The following is a 15,098-nucleotide window of genomic DNA, read 5'->3' as shown; positions in this document are numbered from 1 at the left end:
ATCGTAACGCCAAAATGTATTATGCTCAATTAACCAGTGCACAGTAGAATATAGCAGAAAAAAAACTAATTGTGTGAAATACGAGGCTATTCAAAACAGCCTGTTCGTTTGTTCCTAGGGTTTAACGCCCACTCCCACCTAGGATCATATCGTAGACACGCCAAAATAGCTACAAACGTAGAGATTTTATAATCACCATACGTGGAATCTTTTATCATATTTTAGGTCATCTTTTAATATTGCTGCTTATGTCAAATCGCTTTGCTTCCATAAACTATGTTCATTGAAAAGGTTTAACAACTGGGTATATTCAAGTAACTTATTTTACAGGGTGCGAAAGGTAAGACCCCTTTAAAAGAACGCACAAAACACATACACATAGGTTATTACGGTAGATATTCATAAGTATGGCATAGTGATGAAAGAGCATACAGTGATAGAAGGTAAAGTGTAATGTTTTGAGTAACGGTGGTATAGTGAAACATGCAGTATAGTGTCATATACAGTATAGTGTAATAATATACATTATAGTGTAGTGATGAAACAAGATACATTATGAGGCGGTAAAGTTTAATGATTTCAGTAGTAATGGACGCATAGTGTAATATACAGTATAGTGATGAAACAAGATACATTATGAGGCCGTAAAGTGTAATGTTTTCGGTAGTAATGGACGTATAGTGTCATATACAGTATAGTGATAAAATAAGATATATTATGAGGCGGTAAAGTGCAATTGTTTTCAGTAGTAATTGGCGTATAGTGTCATATACAGTATAGTGATGAAACAGAATGCATTATGAGGCGGTAAAGTGTAATGTTTTCAGCAGTATAAACGTATAGTGTTGTGTATAGTATAGTGATGAAACATGATGCATTATGAGAAGGTAAAGTGTAATGTTTTGAGTAATTATGTTAGTATAGTGTAATATACAGTATGGTAAAGTGTAACTTTTGATATTTTAATGTACAATATACTTATAGAACCAAATATACAAACATTAATATAATGGCGGTATTGAGTAGTGAAACAGAATACATTATACTGTAATTGTAATGTTCGAAATTTTAATGGCAGTATAATGTAATATCCAGTATACACGATAAATGTTCTCTAAAAAAGATTAAAACCCCACCCAATCAACAGAATCTTTAAAACAAAATGTAATTAATTATTATAATAATATATATTTCTTAATATTCCCGTAGCTGTTACATTGGTATTGATTTGTAGTTTTCTAGGTCAAAGGTCAGGCATTTAGTATTATTACGAATATAAGACAATTTATTGGGTGTTTCATATGATTTTTTAAAAATACATTTTGAAATTATTTGTTAAATAAAGAATGTAGATAGATAATGAATGAATTTCAATAAGTGATACTCCCTCCCCCAAAAGAGAAAATAATAATAAAAAACCAAAACTCCCCCAAAAAAACCAAAACCCCCCATAAATTCATATTAAAAGTAAATTATTGACCATAACTCCTTGAATTAATAACTTTTCAGCCATTTAATATAGGCCAGAGTTTAGGATGACGGCTAATCTGTTTTCGTCACAACTAGAACAACGAGTTATTGATTTTTACAACTTTGATATCGCTTCATTTACCAGACTATATATTCACATAATACACGTAGTCCGTTAACTAATTAGATAAATATATATGATATCAATCTGTAAATATTACCTCAAACATAACCAATTCTATTCCCCAAAATATTAAACCACTTCACAAGCAATACACAAACACATCTACGCATGTTAGTAAACGAATCTGAATATTTGCAGAGAAAAAAAAATCGTTACAATTAACAATAATATAATAATATATGGGCAGCTGCCACCATCGTTTGTAAATGAAACGTTAAATATCGTATTTAATCGTTAAAATCAGACAAATGATAGAGTTAATGTTGTTCCTTAAGCCAATGGATCCTTATCGTGACACAACAAGCCAGTGTGAGACAGTTCTAGAGCATTTAGTGACACTTGCATCTTTCATATTAGCATAATTAAATCAACCGTGAGAAAGAGTAATTATTATTGTTGAGCTAATCAAGCCGGGACACATATCAACACAATATTTAAATACCACTGACAAATGAATACACAAAACACTCAGGCAGTTAATAATCTTATACTTACGTATATTTCAAGCGGGAAGAATAACAGTTTCTTCTACTACCGAGCAGGTACCTGACGTTATCTAGATTTTGCATTGGTATATCCGTTGATTATTAATCAACCAATATTAATATCATGTCACAAAGATAACCACGAATTGGCCTCACCCTTTTTCAGCATTACTTTAAACAATAATTATCAAAATATCAATAAAAGCCAAGGTAGAATTCGTCGACATGAACGTCTTCCATGAATGAGCTGGTCATAAAACACATCTTGTTATACGGTACGTTTATGTGGTTTTATGAACACAACTGAGAACAAATAGGGTCCATTAAAAGCCAGCTCCGAACAGAAATCTTGGTTCTAAACTTGGGATCCTTGTGGGATACATTCAACTTTCCTGATCACCATTTTCTTCTCTTGGCTTAGGAAAAGGATATTTCTCTAAGATGCGGCTCAATACTTGGATGCTTAGATTCATGAAATGAAAGAATCTAAGCGATCAATAAGGTTCACCATATTGTAATGTCGTCGCTTCTGAATTTCCGATAAGGCGAGTGGGAAAAATCGTTTGTTTTTTCCAATGATTTGCTACAGAACGTCTTCCAATACCATTTAAAACTTCTTTAAGAAATCAATGTAAGTTTTTCAATGAAATAATTATTATCTACGAATATGCATTGGATATTTAAGAATCAACTAATTATACTTTTCAACCAAATCCGAAACAAATGTATCAACTGCAGTTACGCACTATAGCAATAAATTCAGGAATGCCAGGAAACGAAGAATTCGATGAGTTGGTCTAAAGGACTGGGCAGATGGTAAGAAGTGATCGATCAGTAAGAAGACTACTGGAGGAAGGCTAGTGTCTACAGATACCAGTAACACTAGGTAAAAAGACCTCTTTAACAAGAAAAATTCACGATTGCCGGTAAGACGGGTTTCTTAAGTGTTTGTCAAACAATCGTAACGGAGATCCTCCAGTTTCGGTCAATCCATGAACATTTTTTCACATTGTCCAACACGGATAACTGTCCGGGATAAAAGCTTTAATACTGAAATTTAATATTGAATATCTCAAATCTATAAGTCTAGGAAGGGATGCGCAAGACGTTATCTGGTCATAGAATCGGTGCGATGTAAGTCTGTGATAAGCATTCACTTGTAATGATGTAGTGAATAGACCCAGGATTCAAAGTTTATTTCAGTGAAACGATGTTGTCTCAGAAGCTAAATAGACTGTCTCATAAACTAATAACTTAAAACAGAGTTCTCAAAATCAATTAAACACCACAACAAAGAATGTGTTAATATGGAACATATTTGTTCTTGTGAAAGAGCAGAATATTCGATTTATTCATTATATTTTTTTAAGGAAATTCGTAATCAAACATAACAATTCTTTACAAACGCACAATATACAGCGCATTAAGGAGTCTATAGAGAATAAAATCATAGTGCGTAATGAACATTTAGTTATTTCTAAAAATGAATCGAATCTGCCAGATTAATGCACAAATACTAATAATGTATCCGTTTTGTTGCAGTAAAACGCGATTCCGAATATCATAAATGTATAAAATTCGGTTTCAATCAATCGATATCGTTGATGACACTGATTTGTTTCGAAGAAGGGTCTTGTATTAGTCTTCTTTTTATGCAATCAACAATAAAATATTGTCATTAACACCTAGAAATGCCTAATTGGGTGGATACACATTTGAGCACCAGAAGACAGAAAGACATTTTTTTTCAAACAATCATTGTTCGAACAATAAAACTGTGTTCTTGTGAGCTGCTGGTATTTCATTCGATTAATGTCAATGGTAATGGGGCCTAAAATAATTATCGAATCGGTTCTTACAACCAAATTTTCACCGGTCCTTAAACATATGCCATACGTTTTAAAGGATCTCAGCCAATCCTAAATATGGCTCTGTTCCGAGCTGTGTTTGGGATATTATCAATCTAATTCATTTTTTACTGCTAGACCCGTTAACGTTTTTATTTCCAATGTAGTAAAACTGTTTTCAGAGACGCATGTGACTAATAACGTATTTGTTGAAAGGGAAGTAACTCCTGTATTTATATCTGGGCTCAGACTAGTAATGCTGTTCTCCTTAACTTATTTATGCCATATTCGGCCTATAACATTTTTTAAAAACATTTCGATGATCTTTAAAACCACAAAGAATCCAACATGTTACAATCATCTGATCAAAATATTGAAGGTTGTTGATAATCTCGGTTGTTTTCTTCACCAGAAAGGAATATACAGACTGCGGAGTCATTTTAGTCGGTGATTTCTTTAATTCATGTATGTCTGCTTCCTGATACATCCGCATCAAATCATGAATATTCACCGAAACTTGAAAAATGTGTCAGATGTGTAGCTTGAATAAATGCTAATTTGAAAGGCAGAATCAAAGCTGTACAAAAACTATCGAAAATTTTTCGGTAAAGGTGTGATGTTCGAAGTTCCGATAATTAGCTTTAGAACCTTGGACATGTTTTTGCGTTTTATAACCAATTTTATTCCCAAACTATCTTTACTGAATTCCGTTCATTATTTGCAAACGATCCAATATTTAAAGCTGAATTAAATTTATAGACATTGTGGAGTTTGATTTCCAACATTGTTTTATATTATATGCCCACATTGTACAGTAGTAGTATAGTAGTAGATTGCGCAGCGAACTGTCTACTTTGAGAATAGATCTCTGTCCTGAATGGCCCCATATTAAAAAAAAATATACCATTTTGTAATGTGGTTTTTATCCGTTTTACATATTTAATACACACAAAGACTAGATAAACATTTTCGGTTTTATTAAAGATATATTATGGAAGATTAGATAAAAAGCTGTCAGTTCTCACTGTAATAGCTAAAAACTAGATAATGTAAAGGGAATTTGCTGAAAATTTCAGTCAAATAGATCAACTCTGAACGGAGAATTTAGAGATTGAATTTTTGGCCTAGCCTCGATCATCATTACTAAAGTCGGTACGATAAAAACGTAGTCTCGATTATCCAGTTTTTAAATTTAATTATCAATGAGCGTTGTGCAGCAGATATGATTCTAATCCAGTAAATATCGCAGGCTAGCGATGGCATCGAGAGTTAGTTTAAACAATATTTTATTCAATAAACTGAATTGGATTGAACAACAGGCAAAGGCCTATATATATGTTCTCTCCAAACATATAAAATAGTTAAATCTTATGTTTAAAATACAATGGTGGACATATATATACAGGCAGTGAGTTACATCGAGAGTTGATTGTGGTCTGGATAATTAATTAATGTCTAATTAATAATTTCGATAACATTTCCGGCCTAAATAAAGACATGCAATTGACAGATTTAGCTCTTGCATAATACATGTTTAAATGGAAGCAGAATAATTACTCAAAATTCTCGAAGTATACTTAGTTTTTCCAACTAAAATCATCGATTTAGGAATTAAAATGTTGGTCAGTTAGCCCCGTGTCTGTTGGCAAGCGGAACGAATGGTAAACAGACAGCGTAAATCGTAATATGTGCATTGAATTACGGAATGATCGAGATGTTCGAGACTAAATATGACTTATCGTTGAAACTCTCGTCTTATCAGCAAGAGAGCTCAGAAAAAAATCCGTCTGTCAACGACACATAAGAAATCAGGATGCAAGCTGCCGTTGTTCTTGTTTTACTAACTGTCGTAGCCACCCAGGTAACATCGTATTCGGATTTTAAAATTCATTAAAGTCCATGTCTAATGTATTATCTTCCACATTTCATATATGTCCCGTGACTAGCTTTTACTTTCTACTTTCTATATGGGGGTTGGATGGCCGAATTGTCAGCGCGTGCGCGTTGTACCAGAACGCCTGTAGTTAAATCAACTGGTGTGGTTTCGATTCCCTAATTGTACGTGGCAAGGAGTAGGGTCGCCTGGCCAACTTCGTGGGTTTTCTGCGGGACCTCAAGTTTCCTCCCACTGCTAAAAACCCCTACGTCGCAGCGAATTATTGAAAAAAAATTGAACCATATGTTAGTCCCGAAATGACATAGTTTGTGGCGATTGGAGTTACCCCCTCTCGCTCTCTCTCTCTCTCTCTCTCTCCTTTCTATAGAAATGTCTGATACACTTTTTATCCGGGGACCTTGGGGCACTTATGGAAAAACAAACGGACCTTTGTCGTACGAGGGGTGATTGATAAGTAGTGAGCCTCGATTGGAAAACCGTGCAACACAATGATACCAAGTTTTGCACGTGCACTATTATGTTCCCCGGGCTCTGTCACAAACTTTCATCACATTCGGTTAAACTGTTTGGTTGTGACAAGGTCATAACAATCAAGTAGGGTCTGTTGTTATCAGAAAATGGACCATATGGAGACAGAGCTGTGATTAAGTATCTGTATAAAAAGGGTCTAACACCGAAAGTCATACATGATGATATGGTTGAGACATTAGGAGGTGACGCTCCTTCATATGCCACAATTAAATGGTGGTCAGCTGAATTCAAGCGTGGCCGAGACAGCATTGAAGACGAACCACGCCCTGGTCGACCAAAAACTGTGTCAATACCTGAAATGGTACAAAAAATCCATGATCTGATAATAAATGACCGGCGAGTTACTGAACGATTCATAGCTGGGGTAGTTGGTATTAGCCAGGAGAGAGTGCATTCTATTATCACTGAAACTTTGGAAATGACAAAGGTTTCAGCACGATGGATGCCAAAGCTTTTGACGCCTGATCAAAAGCGTTCATGACACATCATGTCAGAAGAGAATCTAGCCTTATTTGAAACCGATCCTGACCGCTTTTTAAAACAAAGTGTTACTATGGATGAAACTTGGGTCCACCACTTTCAGCCAGAAACAAAAGAACAGTCAAAACAGTGGAAACATGTGACGTCGCCGACCCCAAAGAGGGCGAAGACTGTTTCATCGGCAGGAAAGGTGATGGCCTCAGTATTCTGGGATTCTGAGGGTGTTCTCATGGCGGATTACCTCCAAAAGGGTCAAACAATTAACGGTAGATACTATGCAGCACTTATAAGGCAGTTGAGGCAAGAAATTAAGACCAAAAGACGAGGAAAGCTGACCAAAGGTGTGATTTTCCACCAGGACAATGCGCCGGTGCACAAATCAGCTGTTGTCATGTCAGCAATCCATGACTGTGGTTTTCAACTTCTTCAGCATCCACCCAACTCTCTTGATTTAACTCCCTCAGGCTTCTATCTGTTTCCTGCTCTGAAGAAATGTCTTTCCGGTAGGCATTTCCCGTCTGACGATGACGCCATTGCCGCTGTGGATGATTTTCTACACACCCAAGGCAAAGACGTCTACAGAACTGGAATAAAGGCTCTGCACCCCATGCTTGCAAAAGTGTATTACATTGATGGGGGACTATGTTGAGAAATAAATGCATTTGATTTTAATTTCTTGTTTCTTTCTGTGTGAGACTCACTACTTATCAATCACCCCTCGTAGATAGGGTATCGCCAATAGAGACTTTTGGCAAGCGTAAATTCCTGGTCCCTATCGCGTATCCGTATGGATTTTAAGTGTGACATCAATGTGTGTGCATTTCTCACACGGATACGGCAGCACTTTTAGACGCAAAAATGCTGTATCAGCCTTTTTATGAATCTATGTGTATCCTAGCACACAAAGGTGTTTATTTGATGTGATTTTAACCATGATAAAGACTGGAATTTAATCATTATTTTTGATGGGATTTTCTCGGAATTTTCATACTTTTCCTGTCTGTATGTCTACGTGCTAAATTTATCGAGTTGGGACCTTGCAAATCTGTAAATGATTTTATTGTATGGTAAAGGGGTATAAACTTTCTGAAATGATATATTAGTGAAACCAAAAATTGCTGCCGAATCGAAGTCGAAAAACTTTTAATAAGATTTTACATAGCCCAGCGACTGTCGAGCGACTTCCGTCCCTTCGGGAAATTTGTTTCTGATAATAGCGTGTACTAAAACCTCCCGAAAGTTCATAGGCACTGTATCCCAAATGAATCAACTATCTACGAACATGGGGGAAACGAATTACGTTATTTGTTCGTCCTCACCTCCTAATTTATGCTTGTAATAGAACTAAGATCAGTTTAGCGACGCACACGTACGTGACGCGAAAATATGCCAAAACTCTAAAATTACATTGATTCAACGTATAACGTATACAATATGGATACGTGATACGGATGGGAAAAATTCCGCTTGCCAAAAGTCTCTAACATAAAATAAAATAAACGGGAGCTTTTATAATAAACAGATCATAGATCTATATATTTTATATAAGACCAAGGATGCCACGGTGTCTCAGTGACTAAGACACTGGTACAACAGCCAGGGGGTACCAAGTTCGATCCTGGTGTACACCTTGGCGTGAATGTAAACGACCCCTTCAACGAAGAGCATACCGAAACGCCGCTGTCCAGGCAAAATTGTCATCATTAGCTCACTTTGGTACATGACAGTAGGACGTGAAACCCCACTTCATTTCATTTTATTCATATTAGAATATAATTAAATTACAAGATATTAAACAAAAAAGTAATTATCAGTACAGCCTTCCTATAAGAATCGATTCGCTAACAAAATTAATTATCTCAATAATTTACCGGCCCTATGTATTTGTTTAATACATTTTAGGCGCTTATTGTCAGCCAATGTCATAAAGACTCTGATTGTGATACTGGGTGCTGTACGCGCCATTTTTTTTCTGGATTACCAAGTCTATGTAGGCCTAAAAGTCAATATCTACAAGGATGCTCAGCTAAATACATTACAGAATGTGACTGTGCTGAAGGTAAAGAAATATATGATTTAAATCATCAATTCAACATAGAACATATCTATGTCATTGTATCCCAATAATGGCCGTTTTAACATAAAATATACACTTGTAATACTCCTTGTAGTGTACCTTCTGCAGTTGCTGGAAAGAGAAAATAATGTTATGTTTGGAAGAAGATCACCATCGCACCAGACTTTTTAAGACCCCTTTCTCACAATTGTATTGGAGACTAGAAATTCGAGATTATTAGTCATTCCTCGATGAAGATTGAACAATGACCATAACAGACAATACATCCATTCTTACTGCACTAGGCACATTGTTAATCACAAATGTCCCCACTCCCAAGAATACTAATCGTCTCTCTGGATTGGATCTAGGTAGTATGAAAGTTCTGAGTAGAAAAACTGCACACGTATTTTTATATTGGTTAGTACCGGAAGGAATATCTATATGTTATAATTTGTATCTCGTTAGCTTGAAACCACGGGAAACCCTGATGCAGGTATTGCCCTAGTAACTTAAAGCTATATTATTTAAAAAAAACCCAAAAAAACTAAAGTATTCATTGCAGTAGACTATTTTTTGGCGATTCTGATTTAGATTCTATGGATTATCTATCTATATCCCTTGGCATTACATACTTTTGTTTGGCCGAGGTTGTGCTATGTCAGATCTTATTGAATTTCAACAGTATTACAGAACTGACCGGTATGTAGAACGAAATGAAATGAAATGAAATGGAGTTTAACGTCCTACTTTTCTGCTCCTAACCTGGGCTAATGAAGACGGGCATACGCCATACAGTGTGTGCTATGAGGAAAATTTTGCCCGGACAGCGGCACTACGGCCTACTCTTATATCGAATTCCAACTGCCAGGTATGTAGAACATGAATTATATGTTATAGTTTTTTTATTGTTTATACTCCAGGTTTGACTTGCATTTTGGAATCAGAGGTTACCAGTACTGTTATAACAACCTTTTTTGGAGCTAGAAAAATGGTCTGTGAAAAAAACACAGCGATAGCGGCTTCAAAGGCAGCAGACCCTTCCGCTGCTTCTACATCTGTTTAACTATAATTAGTTGATTAAACTCGTTTTTAAACATTGCTTGTCTCATTTGGTCCCAGATTATGTTATTTATGGGCCCTTGTTTACCTCACAATCTGTAGCATTTGTTAAAAGTTTCCACAAGGCGTAAAATAAATGTAAGTGCACAAATGCAGTTCTTAGTTATTTTGACACGGAAATTATTTGTGGTCCGATAGGTTCGACGCTCGTTGGTCCCACAACGGTGGGTATTTCTATTATTATTAGCGGAGTTAGGTGGCCGAATGGTTAGCGCGTGTGCGTTGTATCACAAGGTCTATCATTGAATCAACTGGCGTGGTTTCGATTCCCCGGTTGCACTTGACAAGGAGTAGGGTCGCCTGTCCAACCTTATGAGTTTTCTCCCGGTCATTCGGTTTCCTCCCACTGCTAAAACCCCCTACGCGCAAGCGAATTATTGAAATAAAATTGAACCATATGTTAGTCCCGAAATGAACTAGTTTGTGTCGAGTGGTCATTAAACCCCATTTCTCTTTTTCTCTTAAAATTATTATTATAGGATATACGCACACGATCGTCTAATGCAAAATTCGTAAACTATGATTTTAGACATACGTATAAAGTCATATTACTTTTTCGTGTCATATTAATTATATGGCAACCAATAGTGACATTACTACATATTCCCCTTACAGGTGTTCAGGATAAAGAACGCTTACAAAGCAGTAACAGTGTCCCTCATAAATTTTAACATATGATTCCTGGCAACAAAATAAACAAAACTTGTGTAGAATCCACGTACAGCAGGAATATGAAAACAGACCTACGTCAACTAATAATTGACTCCAAAGGGCTTTTTGTTAAAGATACATTAGTTAAGATGGCCTTTCTTAATATAACAGTTCATCAAAAATAGATGATAAACAAAGAAAATATTGAAAATTTCAGTCAAATTACTGTATTCTGAACGAAATTATCACTGTAGGAAGGTTAGGTTGGAAATAGACACGAACTGTCTCCGCACCGTCTCCCAGAATTGACAGACGATAACGCCAACATATTCTCGATTATCAAGTAACATTTTCAATACTTACGGTACCCTCGATTGCCAGTTCTTTTATTGACATCTCCGGTAGTGACGTCAGTCAGTGATTAACGGTAAATGTTAGCTTGGTCAGCCATTTAATGATTTAATTAGGGACCTTTCGCATCAGTACGAAAACGAACACCTAAACGAACATGTTCGTTTACGTTTTCGTATCCTCTAACAGGCGATTTCGCAATCCGACAGCTAGATGGCGTTAATTTCCACTCCATGAACCTCTCGATCAAAGTTTTCAATCGATTTTTCGAAAGATGTACAAGTCAAGCAGACTTGAGCACATTCTATGAACTCTACACAATCAACAATATACACAAAGCCTCGGAAAACGGTGGAAAATTCAATATATGTGACAAGAAACATATTCGTTTGCATACCTACGTAAATCCAGCTGCATACTCGTAACGTTTTTCACTGGCCGAACACTCATTACGGATTGACGTCACAGGTACACACGAATCGATGACGTTTTCGTTTTCGTATTATCTTTCGTACCGATGCGAAAGGTCCCTATTATTAAATGGACGACAGTTTAAGCTGTATCCAAGCCATCCGAGGGTCTCCAGAGTTGAATTTGGGCCTGTTATGTAAAAAAGGTCTAATTAATAATTGAAGCCTATAGAAAGACTTGCAATATTAACCAATGTATCTTTAAGGTTGTCTCCATTTTCCTGAAATTTGGACGTTTTGAAGAGAATTTACAAAAATTTAACCAAGTTTGAAAAATATAATCCACAAAACGCTAATCTTGATTACAAATTCTCGATGACAAATGCAATAACTCTAAAAAATAAATGGTATGCGACTCGTTATGATTCAAACAATTCCAAGAATTTCACAATACAAATCTTAAAATTTATGTGATAGGTGTTTCTTCCGGAGTTAATGTGTGGCTAAATATTTGTATCTACAAGCATGCGCAACAACATCAACATGTGAATGTGCGGCAGTGATCCAGGCATGGCCTCAAGAAATATATAATCTACATCATTAATGCCAAAACCAAACTCATTGTGTCTCAAAGACGCCCTTCGCATGAATTATGCAATTATCAATTGTATGGAAACACAAATCAACCATATCTAATTATATGTGTGTTCTCGTTTATTATCTCCAGAATTGAGCATAGTGTTAGTTTACTGGTCGCTGCGCTATATTTCATGGATTGGCGACCCCACAAGATCCAGAATACAGCAGCCAGGATACTAATCTCTTGCTCGTCGTTACAATTAGATAACACGTGCTCTAAAAGAACTGCACATTGTCTTCGTTTGTTACATTATCAAATTCTGTGTTTAAATGGCACTACCCCAAAATATCTGGGGGAACTCTTACAATCCTGTGGTCCTGCAAAGGCCTTGAGATCTGCGGATAAGAATCCCCTGCAGTGCCTAAAGGGACTTTTCCTACTTATTCCCAACAGTGTGGAATGACCCGTAACTGGAAATAAATAACTATCCAACATTTACTTTGTGACAATTGTGATCGTTTCAGGACTGTGTTTTGAGCATGCTTGTGCATGAATATTACCATGGACTGCAGTATTCCCGTTATTTATGTTATATATTTGTATCACATTAATACCTGTGGCAGGAGGAGATGCTACCAGTGCTGTTATCAAAATCCACGCTGACAACATTTACTGGATTTAAAAGAATGGTCTGTGAACAAGCCATCGTCACAGTATCTGTACTGTACACGCATATATGTATTTTAGCGTTATGTACGTTAGGTGGAAGTCTGGTGAATGTTGGGTTGCAAAGTATGGACGAACAGCGGACGATGAAGCAATATACACCCAATGTGCGAATCGGCCACACTGCGAGCTCAAAAGTCTTTACCCGCACCTCTGCAAACCCCTACGAGACCGCTGACGAATACAGTTATGTCAAAATGACAACTTTCATGACCGTTCTCGTTAGCTGTATTCAGTCAAGAATAGTTTGCGTCCATCATAATCCTATAGTTTCATTAAATTACCTATATTAGAATGTAAACCTATAAAGTGCCCTTAATTTATATTGGGTAAGGGACACCGTCACATATGGTATTCCATGTGAACTAAGAGTCATGTAGTATCAATTGTTCAGAATGAGTACGCCTACTCTATATGCATTAACAATGTTCCAATAAAATTGAACATACATGTAGGTTGCAAGATATACACAATCCGACGGCTTAATTGCCCTGACTGTTTATAAAGGTTGTCACCATATGATATAAGTTTTGACATTTTGAAAAGAATTTACGGGAATTCCACCAAGTTTGAAACATGTTCGCAAAGATGGCGAAGGCAATAACTTAATATAGGACTGAAATGATTCATCATCTTGACAAAACTGTTACAAGAATGTCACAATAAAATTCTTAAAAATTGAAATATTCGTTTCATCCCCATGACCAATTTTATTCGTAGAGATACACCAAGGAGACAATGGCTGTTGATTTTATATAATCTCGCTTCGGGTCGTTGGTTCAACAAATCCTAATTTCCGACAACCTAATAAGGTATCAAGTGGATGCTTCCATACAGTAACAGTATTCCTCAACCAACGACAGCTACGCCGTCACCCGGGCTGTTTGCAAACGGCGACACTGTGTTATTATTCAAAGTTTTGAAGAGAATTTTTTCAGAATCCCACCAAGATCGAACATAATATCTTAAAAAAGCTAACATTGATTAAACATTGTCGATGGCAAAGGCAATAACTCTAAATATAATTGATTGGATTCATCAACTAATCAAATAATTCCAAGAATTGCACAATAAAAATCATAAAAACTCTGACACAGAAAGTGATAATATGGCAATAATTGAACATAGTGCAATAATTGAAACATGACTATATATTTTATTCCTCTGACCTATACCTGTATGGTTATAATAGAAATCATACAAGTACTGTCGTTTCGAGCGATTAGAATGTGTTGTTGAGCAATAACTTTTAATATAATAGGACAGCTCTTTGTTTCTAGTCATAGCAGTCCCAAATAAACTAAACTTGTGGCCCCGGAAAGCGTTTAGAAGAATTTGATGACAATGGTAACCTATTAACTCTGAAATGTCTAAGTTTCGAGCTGCTTACCTTTATTACTCGTGGAATAATATAAAAAAAGGTCACAAACCTGACCTGTGGAGCGATCACAAGAGCAAAGTCGGCCAACATTGCTATATGGTTCGTGTTTATAGTGATAGTTAAATAATCCTGGAATTGAACAAGAAATCTAAAAAAAACTCTGTCCAGTACCATGATTACAAGATTAGGATGGTGGGCAGCAAACACACTAGAAATAATTGATGCGCGATGTCCACTAACAAATTTTATAACCTAATCTTAAAATATCTCTGACCTATAAAATGGTTACTTATGACAGGGTCGGCGACAATATACGACCACATGCGTATTTAAAGATGTATAGAAACATATTAAAGTGTATATGATGGTAAAGATGAAGCATTATACTAGTGGCACGCATAATTTATCTATAGGTCTGCTAACGTAGTTTAATAAATTTGAACACACTTTAAGCAGAAATAAAATGTTCCCACCCCAATCTCTTTGAATCCACGTGTCTCAAGACAGTATGTGACAAAATAGACGATTTTGTCCCTGCGTGACATCGATTGGAAATAATTGAAATAAAATCTGTCTTGGAGCATAATTTCGTACTTGAGAAATATCTTATCAATCGATAAGAGAATTTAACCCTCAAGTAGAAGTCAACTGACTGTTGGTTTCCCATCCTAATCTCTGAAACAACCTCATCTTATCAGCATTCGAATTTAGTAAAAAAAAAATCATTCTGTCAACGACACCCAAGAAACCAGGATGCAAGCCGCCGTTGTTCTTGTTTTATTGACTGCCGTAGCCACCCAGGTAACATCGAATTTGGATTTTAAAGTTGAAACATAATTCGTTATTATAAAAACAGATTGTCCAGGTCTGTTTCTATAGACCTACAACTAACATTCATAATTTCTACTTTTCGCCCCTTAAGAACGC

At 36.1% G+C, this 15,098-nt stretch overlaps 1 protein-coding gene and 2 long non-coding RNA genes across 5 annotated transcripts in view; 2 read left to right on the top strand and 1 right to left on the bottom strand.

Moving 5' to 3' along the window:
• Positions 1 to 2,543, bottom strand: part of LOC126818189 (acetylcholine receptor subunit beta-like 1) — a 47,134-nt gene extending 44,591 nt beyond the window's left edge. The window contains exon 1 of one of the 2 annotated variants that reach the window (XM_050545453.2): positions 2,150 to 2,543. The gene's annotated coding sequence lies outside the window, so the exon portion shown is untranslated. Of the gene's footprint in view, positions 1 to 1,691; positions 1,803 to 2,149 lie in introns of those variants that run through there. The other variant, XM_050545452.2, reaches the window with a different exon arrangement.
• LOC126818200 (uncharacterized) overlaps positions 1 to 15,098 on the top strand; it is a 33,525-nt gene that overhangs the window by 16,456 nt on the left and 1,971 nt on the right. The window contains exon 1 of one of the 2 annotated variants that reach the window (XR_007679161.2): positions 14,912 to 14,972. The exons of the other annotated variant lie outside the window; for it this stretch is intronic. This is a non-coding gene — a long non-coding RNA (uncharacterized LOC126818200). Of the gene's footprint in view, positions 1 to 14,911; positions 14,973 to 15,098 lie in introns of those variants that run through there. 2 annotated transcript variants of the gene reach the window in all.
• On the top strand, positions 5,791 to 10,007 carry LOC126818201 (uncharacterized). The gene is made up of 3 exons (XR_007679163.2): positions 5,791 to 5,847; positions 8,797 to 8,953; positions 9,874 to 10,007. It is a non-coding gene; the product is annotated as an uncharacterized LOC126818201 (long non-coding RNA).

Source organism: Patella vulgata, chromosome 4 (genome assembly GCF_932274485.2).
Source record: "Patella vulgata chromosome 4, xgPatVulg1.2, whole genome shotgun sequence".
NCBI lineage: Eukaryota > Metazoa > Mollusca > Gastropoda > Patellidae > Patella > Patella vulgata.
Note: the sequence above shows the minus strand (reverse complement) of the source record. Positions and strands in the feature narration are given on the sequence as shown.